The following is a 13805-nucleotide window of genomic DNA, read 5'->3' as shown; positions in this document are numbered from 1 at the left end:
ATGTGTTATTTTTAATGGCTTACAATTAGCAAGAGTGTTTGTAGAGCTTTATATATGAGTTATGTAGGAGTAGTTTGCATGGCTGTATGCTGTGGGGCATGCCAGAGCCTGTGTTCTGTGATACATATACTCCATCCCTAAATAATTTGCTCCCAAATAAATAAGGTACACTCTTTCCTCTCTCCATCAGCCTAGTGCGGGCTGAGTCCTTTTACCACCCGACCCTAGGAAGAGGTGGCGGTCTGGCGACTTAGGTTAGTGGTGGCGGCGAGCTTCGTTTACAGCAGTTTTCTTACGTTGGTAGTGAAAACGTAAGTGAGCTTTATTTACTGGCAGATTTCACATTTTGAGCCGGATCCTAGGAGGAAGTGGTGGTTGGGTGGATGAGGTTAGTACAAGTGTCCTTTCTTTCCCCCAATTTTCTTAGGTTGGTGGTGAAAGCGCAAGTGACCTTTCTTTACTTCCAGAATTCCAACTCAGCGATGGTTCCTAGGAAGAGGTGGCGATTTGGTCCTTGAAAAGTAGTTGAAACTAGGTAGTTGAAAGTATAGTAAACATCTTTTCATACGTATATGATATTGTAAACTGAATTATTTAATGTGATTAAAATTGAAATGCAATTAAGTACTTGGGTAACTGATAGGTTATATGAGGGATCTGGGTGTTAGCATATTTACAGAAGACTGTCAGCGCTTGTATGATGTGGTGGCCAAGGGTGTGTGATGTAAGCGGTCAGACGCTCATGGGCTGGTGGTGCGGCGCATGTCCGGTTATAATGTGTGTGCTCGAGAGAGAGCAGACGACCTTGTGTCATCACGTGACGTCATGGTAGCGTCCTCTGGCGGTCACGATATGAACTAAGCCACGTGAGCTCTGGAGCTTGTGGTGGATACATCGGGTGCAACTATCTTGAATAACGGTACCTGCACCATGTTCTGACATGAAGGTGGCGCTCTCTGGTGGCACCAATATGAAGTAGACTCTGGACCTCATGGTGGTGGACACAGTGGGTGTAGCCATCTTGAATAACGGTAGTTGCATGGTGATCTGATGTAAGGGTGGCACCCTCTGCTGATGAGAATATGAACTAAGTCAGTTGGAGTCCGGACCACATTGCGAACACACCTGCATGAAATTGTTTAAATAATAATACAGACAAGTCTTGTTTTTCCGCCATTATCGTGCTGGAATTTGAACTTGCCGCCATTTTCTAGGGGGTTGGGGGATGTAGCCCAATTGGCCTATTTTACCGCCATTTTCGTGGTGTGACGCATTATCCTGTTGGAATTTGAATTTCCCGCCATTTTTTTTCCTGGAGGGTTAGGTCAGTGGAGGTAGCCCAATTGCCCTATCTTCCCACCAAAATTCAAACTTCCCGCCTAAATCCGCCATCTTGGATGTCATGTGCTGTAGCCAAGTCTACATGTCGCCATATTGATGTCATCGCCACCATCTTGAATAAATTTGGCAACTTTCAGTATGTGGGAACTTCTTAATTCTGATTGGCTGACCATTTTGACGGACCAATCAGAATGATGCTTCTTGATCATTCCCACAGCAAAACTTGCCTAAGTCAATCAGTCTTCAGAAAGTTATTTACATCATTCCAAAATGCAAATGTTAATATGTTTAATAAAAGTATCGAAATGAAAAATAATCTTGAAATTAATTTAGAAACCGAATACACTTCCAACTGATATTTTGGCTGCTCTTTTACAAAAGCACGCACACCTTGACATACGTCACCAGCAACTTGGGTACAATACATCTTTCCCATAGACCTATTTCGACAAGTTTTACAGAAAATAATATTGAATTTTATCATGTGTCCCACATACACACTCTCATTCATTCCCATTTATTCACACAACGACGTAATAACAAAGATTAATTTTTCATGAATTTTGTACTACGAAATGCAAAGTAAATGAAGTTTTTGAAAAGAACAAATCCTATTAAATTATTTTATGTCCTGAAAATTCTGGTAATGAATTCAAATGATAACAAAAGACCAACTGTTATTATTCGTAATGAGGTTTTGTAAACTGAGTGTCGGTTTTATGACGTTTAAGTAATTTTTTCAATCGCTGAAACTATAAAACAGATAAAAAGCTGAAATTTTGATGAGATCTTCTACTGAATAACAGAAAGTAGTATACGAAGTTTGAAACCAATTGGATAGTATTTACTATAGTGTATTATATTCATAGGGTATGAATATACATTTGTAGCAGATGACACGGTAGCCCGTTCTCACACTGGCTCGTAGCGACAGCTGTGCTACGAGTCATCGCTAAGACACAATTCTGCAGCCTCCTTTCATCCACCAGCTCCACGTCTGCGTATTTTACTGCAATAAATATTATCCCGTAATAAGTTGCTACGCTACACACTGACACTAATACTTATTTCAGTCATCTTTTCAGTGGTACGAGGATTAAATTGGAGGAATTCTCGGTGTTTCTTTTTGTAAAGGAACATCTGGAAATGGAGTTAAGCATTTCACCTTTTGCTTTGCTACGCTCAATTTCATTCCTGCCTCATTCACAAGTGATTAGACGCTAACTCTGGTGCCACTATCAGCCTTTATGTGTGACTACAGTTTCTTTGGGTTTTGTGAAAGATCATTTGACTGTATTCTGCTTAGTAATCACTGAAGGCTTCAAACATCGTTCTCTTGACCACCAAATGAGTTTCATTCAGCATCTCACTACCTATAGCCCCACGCTTTATTTTACACCTATTACACAGTAAACTCTGTTTCTTTGGAAGTTTCTTTGCCACAGAGGGTCCTCCGTTTATGAACTGTTCCACTGGGTACATATCTGTCAATGCATGGTCAACTTGAAGCACTTTCATGCCGATGTGCTCTTTGACCATTTATTATTGTATATATACTTGCTTTTATCTTTATGTAAATATATGAAATTGAAGAAATGTATGATGAAATAAAAGAAATTACGCAAATAGTGAAGGGATACGAAAATTTAAGTCATGGGTGACTGGAATTCGAGAGTAGGAAAAGGGGGAGAAGGAAACATAGTAGATGAATATGGATTGGGGGTAAGAAATGAAAGAGGAAGCCGCCTTGTAGAATTTTGCACAGAGCACAAATTAATCATAGCTAACACTCAGTTCAAGAATCATAAAAGAAGGTTGTACACATGGAAGAAGCCTGGAGATACTGACAGGTTTCAGATAGAATATATAATGGTAAGACAGATTTAGGAATCAGGTTTTAAATTGTAAGACATTTCCAGGGACAGATGTGGACTCTGACCACAATCTATTGGTTATGAACTGTACGTTTAAACTAAAGAAACTGCAAAAAGGTGAAAATTTAATGAGATGGGACCTGGATAAACTGACTGAACCAGAGGTTGTACAGAGTTTCAGGGAGAGCATAAGGGAACAATTGACAGGAATGGGGGAAAGAAATACAGTAGAAGAAAATGGGTAGCTCTGAGGGATGAAATACTGAAGGTAACAGAGGATCAAGTAGGTAAAAAGACGAGGGCTAGTAGAAATCCTTGGATAACAGAAGAAATATTGAATTTAATTGATGAAAGGAGAAAATATAAAAATGCAGTAAATGAAGCAGGCCAAAAGCAATACAAATGTCTCAAAAATGAGATCGACAGGAAGTGCAAAATGGCTAAGCAGGGATGGCTAGAGGACAAATGTAAGGATGTAGAGGCTTATCTCACTAGGGGTAAGACAGATACTGCCTACAGGAAAATTAAAGAGACCTTTGGAGAGAAGAGAACCACTTGTATGAATATCAAGAGCTCAGATGGCAAGCCAGTTCTAAGCAAAGAAGGGAAGGCAGAAAGGTGGAAGGTGTATATAGAGGGTCTATACAAGGGCGATGTACTTGAGGACAATATTATGGAAATGGAAGAGGATGTAGATGAAGACGAAATGGGAGGTAAGATACTGCGTGATGAGTTTGACAGAGCACTGAAAGACCTGAGTCGAAACAAGGCCCCGGGAATAGACAACATTCCATTAGAACTACTGATGGCCTTGGGAGAGCCAGTCATGACAAAACTATACCATCTGGTGAGCAAGATGTATGAGACAGGCGAAATACCCTCAGACTTTAAGAAGAATATAATAATTCCAATCCCAAAGAAAGCAGGTGTTGACAGATGTGAAAATTACCGAACTATCAGTTTAATAAGTCACAGCTGCAAGATACTAACGCGAATTCTTTACAGACGAATGGAAAAACTGGTAGAAGCGGACCTCGGGGAAGATCAGTTTGGATTCTGTAGAAATGTTGGAACACGTGGGGCAATACTAACCTTATGACTTATCTTAAAAGAAAGATTAAGAAAAGGCAAACCTACGTTTCTAGCATTTGTAGACTTAGAGAAAGCTTTTGACAATGTTAACTGGAATACTCTCTTTCAAATTCTGAAGGTGGCAGGGGTAAAATACAGGGAGCGAAAGGCTATTTACAATTTGTACAGAAACCAGATGGCTGTTATACGAGTCGAGGGGCATGAAAGGGAAGCAGTGGTTGGGAAAGGAGGGAGACAGGGTTGTAGCCTGTCCCCGATGTTATTCAATCTGTATATTGAGCAAGCAGTAAAGGAAACAAAAGAAAAATTCGGAGTAGGTATTAAAATTCATGGAGAAGAAGTAAAAACTTTGAGGTTCGCCGATGACATTGTAATTCTGACAGAGACAGCAAAGGACTTGGAAGAGCAGTTGAATGGAATGGACAGTGTCTTGAAAGGAGGAAATAAGATGAACATCAACAAAAGCAAAACAAGGATAATGGAATGTAGTCAAATTAAATTGGGTGATGCTGAGGGATTAGATTAGGAAATGAGACACTTAAAGTAGTAAAAGAATTTTGCTATTTAGGGAGTAAAATAACTGATGATGGTCGAAGTAGAGAGGATATAAAATGTAGACTGGCAATGGCAAGGAAATCGTTTCTGAAAAAGAGAAATTTGTTAACATCGAGTATAGATTTAAGTGTCAGGAAGTCGTTTCTGAAAGTATTTGTATGGAGTGTAGCCATGTATGGAAGTGAAACATGGACGATAACTAGTTTGGACAAGAAGAGGATAGAAGCTTCCGAAATGTGATGGTACAGAAGAATGCTGAAGATAAGGTGGGTAGATCACGCAACTAATGAGGAGGTATTGAATAGAATTGGGGAGAAGAGAAGTTTGTGGCACAACTTGACTAGAAGAAGGGATCGGTTGGTAGGACATGTTTTGAGGCATCTAGGGATCACAAATTTAGCATTGGAGGGCAGCGTGGAGGGTAAAAATCGTAGAGGGAGACCAAGAGATGAATACACTAAGCAGATTCAGAAGGATGTAGGTTACAGTAGGTACTGGGAGATGAAGAAGCTTGCGCAGGATAGAGTAGCACGGAGAGCTGCATGAAACCAGTCTCAGGACTGAAGACCACAACAACAACAATCAATGATGTATATTATGTAAATATCGCTGAGGGAATGTTAGGGAAACGTTAGGTTTTTGTCAACGAATAACTATCGTTGGAGTAGCGGTGTCTCTGGACGCGGGAGGATGTTACGTCAGAGCGCGCGCTGCAAAGAGAGAGAACTCTGGTGTGAGATTTGGTGAAGTGCGGACGCATGGATAGCGTGCACTGTGCTGGAGGAGTGACTGTTTAGCGGTACATGGCAAGTGATGAACGTGGGCGGTGGAAATATTGGCTTCAGCATCAAGAACCCGCCACACCAATATCATTGCCAATAACTCCCGTGATCGCTAATTATCGTGGAAAGGAGCCAGCAGCAGTATCATCGTCAGCAACTTCGTCACGGCGTGAATGGACTGAAGTAAGATTGCTGCATCACAGCTTATTGTCAACTAGTTTTGTAACGGCGTTACTCAGCTTTGTGGTGTTTTCAGAGTGAATAATTATCATAGTTTAATCAAAACTGATTACCTGTGATTCTCCTAAAATCATTCACCGAGTAGATTCGTGTCCTGTCCTATTGTTACAATAATCCGAGTACCGTTTATGAAAAATGAAAATTGCAGTGCCTGTTAATTTTTCTTATGAAGTAAATGATTCAGTTAGATTAAAAATTTGAACTTTAAGCATTCAGTAATTTCAGTCTCACTAACTTTAAATTTGAACTTTAATCTGAGGCGATCTAATTGTTGCAAATAGTAGATCAACTAATCAAATTAAAATGATTCCTGGCACTATGAACAAAAGCATTAACTAGAATTAATGAGTGAGTGCAAATATCAGTGAATATTGTAATTTGTTTTTAGTAAAGTTCTGGTTCACATTTTGACTTTCAGTCGTGCTAAAGTGTAATAATTACCGTTTGATACAGTAATTATCAGTTTCTACTTCCCTGTTCAGAAGCCAATAGAGTAACTTTTAATTATTTTTTGCCATTTTCCAAAATTTGAAGATAGTAGACGTTATTGTGGTGTAGCGCCATTGTCACTTACAACAGTAAGTAACCATTGATCTAAGTGTTATCTTGCATGTTTTCAAAATTTCAGCTCTATTAGTTAATGATATTTCGAGTGCAAACTATTTTCTTTCTCGCTTTATTACGTAATTGTTTCAATTGTTTTTGCTAACGTGAGTGCAGCCCTCTGTCGCCGCGCGTGTTCGAGTAATTCTTGACATTGACTGTTCGGCTCATTAATTCACCTACCGAACAGAAATTTTGCCCAGTTGGGCTGGCGACCGTATTTCTTTTAGCTATAATTATTTCAGCAACTCTTATTATTCTGTTCCGATCCACGTGGTACCCCTTCTCGTTGGCACAGTACGTGAATGATAGCACAAACCTTTCGAACAACCATACTAAATTTTACAGTAAGTAAGTAGGCGGAATAAGTTGTCCTAGAAGGCATCTTGTTGTTAACCTCCCCCTCATTTATCGACTTTATATTGAATCTTCAGAACGATAGTCATTTCTAAATTTTATTCCAACTGCTTAGGCCCATGCTTAAAAAAAAAAAAAAAGAAGGTTCAAATGGCTCTGAGAACTATGGGACTTCACTACTGAGGTCATCAGTCCCCTAGAACGTAGAACTACTTAAACCTATCTAACCTAAGGACATCACACACATCCAAGCCCGAGACAGGATTCGAACCTGCGATCGTAGCGGTCGCGCGGTTCCAGACTGTTGTGCCTGGAACCGCTCAGCCACCCTGGCCAGCCATGCTTCCATGGTCATATATTTCTAACATTGTCGATAGAAGGGAAGGTGGACGTTACAAACTACTGTTTTAAACTTGACCCATAGTTCACCTACTTGCTGCTATCCAGTACTGAAAGTTTAAATTTCCCTATTGATATCCGACACAACTGCTTCTTTATTGGATTAGTGAACATACATCTCTTTCTACTTGATTTAGTTGTCCCTTGTACTTTGACAATCATTGTTGCCACAACCATGTCATAGTCACTGATACCAGTTTCGATGTAGATATCCTCAAAGAGGTCAGGTTTGTTTGTTGCCATTAGATCTATAACATTTCCGTCATGAGTGGGATTCCGAACTACCCGTTCTAGGTAGTTTTCAGAGAAAGCATTTAGCAATTTTTCCAGGACAGCTTGTCATGGCCACCACTTACAAAACTGTAAACTTTCCAGTTGATTGTTGGATGGTTAAAGCCTCCGTTCATAACAACAGTATGACTGTGGAGCTTTCATTCAAGGGAATTGAGGTATACCCCAAAGTTTTCAGCTATGTCAGAAGATGAGTATAGTGACCACCCCTGATATAGAGTTTTTCCCAGACAATCTGAATGCAGCTTCAGTTTCTATCTCAGTGGGTCGGACTTTCTTGTCTACTGTGACAAATACACCATCTCCATTTCCCATTAGCCCATCCTTTCGATAAACCCTTAAATTTTCCCCAAAAATCTCACTGCTATCGATTTCAGGTTTCAACCAGCTTTCTGTACCTACTATTATGTGAGGTTCACTGTCTCTCAAGAGCACTTCAGTTCAGACTGGTATTTTGCGAACGCTTCAGCAGTTAACTACGATGATTTTTAACAGTCTCGCCTGTAGGATGCCTTCTCTTGGACCTTGCACTTGTACTTCTTGGTTCCCTACAGTTGTCATTATCTGGACTGTATGGAAAGTCGCTTAATCTAAAAAACCTTTGTGCGAAGAGATTTCAGGATTGCAGCCAGTTGTCGTAAATTTCATTCCACGATATTTCAACTGGACACCCGCCAGTCATCTTCAGGTGAGCCATCGAAGACTGACGAAGACATCTTCGTTCCGCGTTACCTAGCGCGGTGGTGAGTATTGTCACGCATGCGTCAGAGTCACGGTGACAGAAGGACCACACCGCCCGACCGGAACGCCCTCGCTTGTAGAGCTGCAAGAATCAGCTGCCTCCGGCACTGTCGCTCTCCCAAATTATCGGAGTATTCTGGCGATTTCGTCTGGAGCAAATCTCGGAGATGACGGGATTCCACGCATTATCCAGCTGGTAGCCGCTGTCGCGGTTCATTAGATTTTCCGCAATGCGTATTTCAACGGATTCTTTTATAACGGAGTCCCAAAAAATGTTGCTGTGGTCAAAATTAATGTTTCGTTGTACTCCATTGGATGCCCGTTGGAGATAAACGTTCCGCAATTGCAGACTTGCTGGGTTGCAGGAGGCGTGTGCCACGTTTATGTTCGGTGCAACGTTCTTCCACTATGCGTGTTGTTTGTTCACTGGCAAGGTATTTTGTAAATTCTCGCCTTCCCGTAATAACAAATTATCCTTCACTGATCCCAGCTGGCCCGAAATCTTAGCTGGGGGGCGGAAAATCACTTTCATCTGAAAATTATTAAGGTCTTGCTATTTTGAATCAAATATTTCCAACGAAGGGAAGAAAAGCTAGGGCCTTTGCTGGTGCGTTCTCCTCTTTATCCACTTTCCGGTTCATGGTTTTATCTGCAAATGCCCTGTTTATTTGCGTGATCGATTATTCATTGTCTCTGAACACTGTTCTTAAATGTGCAAGCACTTTAGGTAAACGAGTTCCTGTTTCAGAAATGGTAAAAAAAAAATGTACCTCTAAATGTAGTTGCATGTGTAGAACTAAAAATTTCAGTAATATTAATATTAGCACTATTCATGTGTGAATATATACAGGGTGTTTCAAAAATGACCGGTATATTTGAAACGGCAATAAAAACTAAACGAGCAGCGATAGAAATACACCGTTTGTTGCAATATGCTTGGGACAACAGTACATTTTCAGGCAGACAAACTTTCGAAATTACAGTAGTTACAATTTTCAACAACAGATGGCGCTGCGGTCTGGGAAACTCTATAGTACGATATTTTCCACATATCCACCATGCGTAGCAATAATATGGCGTAGTCTCTGAATGAAATTACCCGAAACCTTTGACAACGTGTCTGGCGGAATGGCTTCACATGCAGATGAGATGTACTGCTTCAGCTGTTCAATTGTTTCTGGATTCTGGCGGTACACCTGGTCTTTCAAGTGTCCCCACAGAAAGAAGTCACAGGGGTTCATGTCTGGCGAATAGGGAGGCCAATCCACGCCGCCTCCTGTATGTTTCGGATAGCCCAAAGCAATCACACGATCATCGAAATATTCATTCAGGAAATTAAAGACGTCGGCCATGCGATGTGGCCGGGCACCATCTTGCATAAACCACGAGGTGTTCGCAGTGTCGTCTAAGGCAGTTTGTACCGCCACAAATTCACGAAGAATGTCCACATAGCGTGATGCAGTAATCGTTTCGGATCTGAAAAATGGGCCAATGATTCCTTTGGAAGAAATGGCGGCCCAGACCAGTACTTTTTGAGGATGCAGGGACGATGGGACTGCAACATGGGGCTTTTCGGTTCCCCATATGCGCCAGTTCTGTTTATTGACGAAGCCGTCCAGGTGAAAATAAGCTTCATCAGTAAACCAAATGCTGCCCACATGCATATCGCTGTCATCAATCCTGTGCACTATATCGTTAGCGAATGTCTCTCGTGCTGCAATGGTAGCGGCGCTGAGGGGTTGCTGCATTTGAATTTTGTATGGATAGAGGTGTAAACTCTGGCGCATGAGACGATACGTGGACGTTGGCGTCATTTGGACCGCAGCTGCAACACGGCGAACGGAAACCCGAGGCCGCTGTTGGATCACCTGCTGCACTAGCTGCGCGTTGCCCTCTGTGGTTGCCGTACGCGGTCGCCCTACCTTTCCAGCACGTTCATCCGTCACGTTCCCAGTCCGTTGAAATTTTTCAAACAGATCCTTTATTGTATCGCTTTTCGGTCCTTTCGTTACATTAAACCTCCGTTGAAAACTTCGTCTTGTTGCAACAACACTGTGTTCTAGGCGGTGGAATTCCAACACCAGAAAAATCCTCTGTTCTAAGGAATAAACCGTGTTGTCTACAGCACACTTGCAGTTGTGAACAGCACACGCTTACAGCAGAAAGACGACGTACAGAATGGCGCACCCACAGACTGCGTTGTCTTCTATATCTTTCACATCACTTGCAGCGCCATCTGTTGTTGAAAATTGTAACTACTGTAATTTCGAAAGTTTGTCTGCCTGAAAATGTACTGTTGTCCCAAGCATATTGCAACAAACGGTGTATTTCTATCGCTGCTCGTTTAGTTTTTATTGCCGTTTCAAATATACCGGTCATTTTTGAAACTCCCTGTATCTTGTAATCTGACTTGTTCCACATCATATCGATAAAATAATCGGGAAAATGATCTACGGAACATGACATAACTAAAGCTAAAACTATCTGCATCTGACACTGTATGGGCCCTGTGTACAAGAGTTTCAAGCATACTCATGGTTTGGGATGGGTGATGGCAACTTGAGAAGTGCAAGTACAAATCAGTGTGAGTGGACTTACGGTCAACAGAATGTCCCAAAGGGCAGTCATTCTTCCATATAACCAAAAAATCCAAGAATGGGAGACAACCTTCTTTCTCTAATTCCATAGTAAATCGAATGTTCTCACGAATGGAGTTAAGATGATGTAAAAACTCCATTAACTGATCTTCTCCGTGCGGCCACACTACGAAAGTATCATCCACATATGCTCCAAAAAACAGTTGGTTTAGAAACCGCTGATTCAAGTGCTCTTTCCTCAAAATCCTCCATAAAAAGTTAGCCACTAGGGGAGACAAGGGCTGCCCATGGCGACGCCGTCAGTCTGTTCAAAATATTCTTGGTTAAATATAAAATAGGTTGAGGAAAGAGCGTGTTGAAACAAAGCAGTGATGTTCGACTGAAACTATTTACCAATTAGCGCCAAGTAATCAGCAAGAGGCACCTTTGTGAAAAGAGATACTACATCAAAACTCACTAGACTATTCGAAATACTAAAGGGAGAGTCCTCAGTCTGTTTACAAAATCGGCAGATGTGGGCACTGGCCATCCAATGGTCTCAGCAAGAAAGCAAGATGTTTGGCTAAATCGCATTTGGGGGTGTCAACATTACTCACTTCAGGCCATAAACGAAGACCTTCTTTGTGCACTTCAGGAAGACCATACAGTCTTGGTGGTATGCTGCCATGTGGCCTTAACCACTTGATGGTCTCTGGAGGTAACGAGGAAGAATTCAGGAGTGTACACGTCTTGCGTTGCACACGTGCTGTAGGGTCGTGATCAATCTCCCTGAACACAGTATCACTAAGTAGTCTATACATCTTCTCCAAATACAAACTACGAAGTAACAGAACATTTGAGTTACCTTTATCAGCCTTCAGTACCACTATGTCTGGATCCTCTCGGAGATTTCTTAGTGCAGCCCTTTCTTCTGAGGTTATATTACTACACTGAAGAGGAGCTTTCAAGAAAGCACAGCAAGCTACCCTTCTTATTTCTTTGGCAGCGTCCATAGGAAGGCGTCGTATAGCTTCTACAACACCACTCACGAACCTTATCAGAGGTACCTCGCCAGTGTGGTATCGACTATATGGGACAAACAACACGCACAGTTTTTATGAATTTTTACAGCCACTTCCACTGACTCACAGGAAGTTGAAAATGACGGACAAGGAATTGATGCCAGTGAATCAAGTACTGGGACATAAGGAACAGAGGTAGAAAGTGCGGCTGCAGCAGGTGAGGAAGCACCAGAGACACAGGATTTGATCACAGCTAACAACGAGACACCGGCACCAGCTGATGGTTGTGATGAGACGCTGACAACTTCCAGCAATGTTAATGAAGTGAAACGGATCCGACAAGCTGCCAAAGAAGGTCTTCAATTGCAGACAAAGAAAATGAAAAGCAGCCTCATACAACTAAATTCCAAAATTTTCAGTTGGGCAGAATGTGAGAACTAAAGTACCAGTTGTAGACAGGGCAAAAATTGATGCAAAATCTATAATGGAAGTAGTGATAAATATCCAGAATAACGAATTTTATCAATTTGGCACCAAAGCTGGTAAACTGAAGTCATTGTACACTAGGAACCAATTTACATTGTGCAAGGAAACTTTTATCAATGTAGAAGAAGTAGCAAGAAAAGAAATTAGTCTATAGGAAGTGGTTGCCAAATAATCTTTTGTTGGAGGACAATTGCTTAAAAAAGCGTTTAGCTAAGAAATGCTTGTTTCAATCTTTTCCATATTATGTATTTCGCAATTATTGTAACAAAAATTGACATTCACAAGGAAACATTTTTCACTAATATGGAATATTGCTCGTTATAGTGACACTAGAATTCAAGAATGTTTAAAACACATAAATTAAAAATAAATACAAACTATTTCAATAAATGGCTAAGCGTCTTTTTTTTAAAAATGAATACGGTTTTATCAGTTGGTATGGGTACATCCTAAGATTTACCAACAACTTGGTAAAAGTTCGAAATCTATGCATGTAATAAGAAATTTAGGATGTTTACCACACCGTCTGAGGTTTCACCAGTTAATTCTAGGATTTACTAATCATCTTACTTTTACGGTAACATATATACACAAGAGCCATGTTGCTCGCCCCTGTTTGTTCTCTGGTTTTCCCCTGTTTGTTCTCTCTCCTCTGTGGGTCTATGTATGTATAACTCGATGTCTGTACAATTATATGAACTTTAAAGCTACAATGTATTGTTAATTGAAAGTATCTTGTGTTTCCTTTCAAAAATACCTCTCCCTACAAGTGAAATTTATTTAAAGATAATAATATTGCTGTTGATTGCCCATCGTGCTTCGAATATTTCGATGGCGCTTCGTCTTCCATTACGTGTAATAAAGAGTATTTCAGTGTTTGAAAGCTTCACTCGCAAAGGAAAATAATCCTCAGTTCTTTTATGAATTTTTACAGCCACTTCCACTGACTCACAGGAAGTTGAAAATGACGGACAAGGAATTGATGCCAGTGAATCAACTACTGGGACATAAGGAACAGAGGTAGAAAGTGCGGCTGCAGCAGGTGAGGAAGCACCAGAGACACAGGATTTGATGACAGCTTATTTCTTCGGCAGCGTCCATAGGAAGGTGTCGTGTAGCTTCTACAACACCACTCACGAAACTTATCAGAGGTACTGCACTTGGTATGGGTGAAAAATTGAGTCCTTTATGCAAAACAGAGAGCGTCGCAGCGCCCAAATTCTTCTTGGTGTAGTTAACAATGGAACGTCGTGAAGTTATTATCTGTTGCGACGATTGTTGTGACACCAAGCGATCAAATTTCGACATCTGCCGAGAACTTGTATCCTTATATACCCAATCAAACTTGGCTGAAGTCACTCCATGAACACAGTCCTGTGATACAGGAGAAAGAAATGCCGCAATCTTCAGATGTAGGTGGAACAGCTCTTCTCAAATGAGATCGAA

This window comes from Schistocerca americana, chromosome 5, assembly GCF_021461395.2.
Source record: "Schistocerca americana isolate TAMUIC-IGC-003095 chromosome 5, iqSchAmer2.1, whole genome shotgun sequence".
Taxonomy (NCBI): Eukaryota; Metazoa; Arthropoda; class Insecta; order Orthoptera; family Acrididae; genus Schistocerca; species Schistocerca americana.
This window is presented reverse-complemented; position numbering follows the sequence as displayed.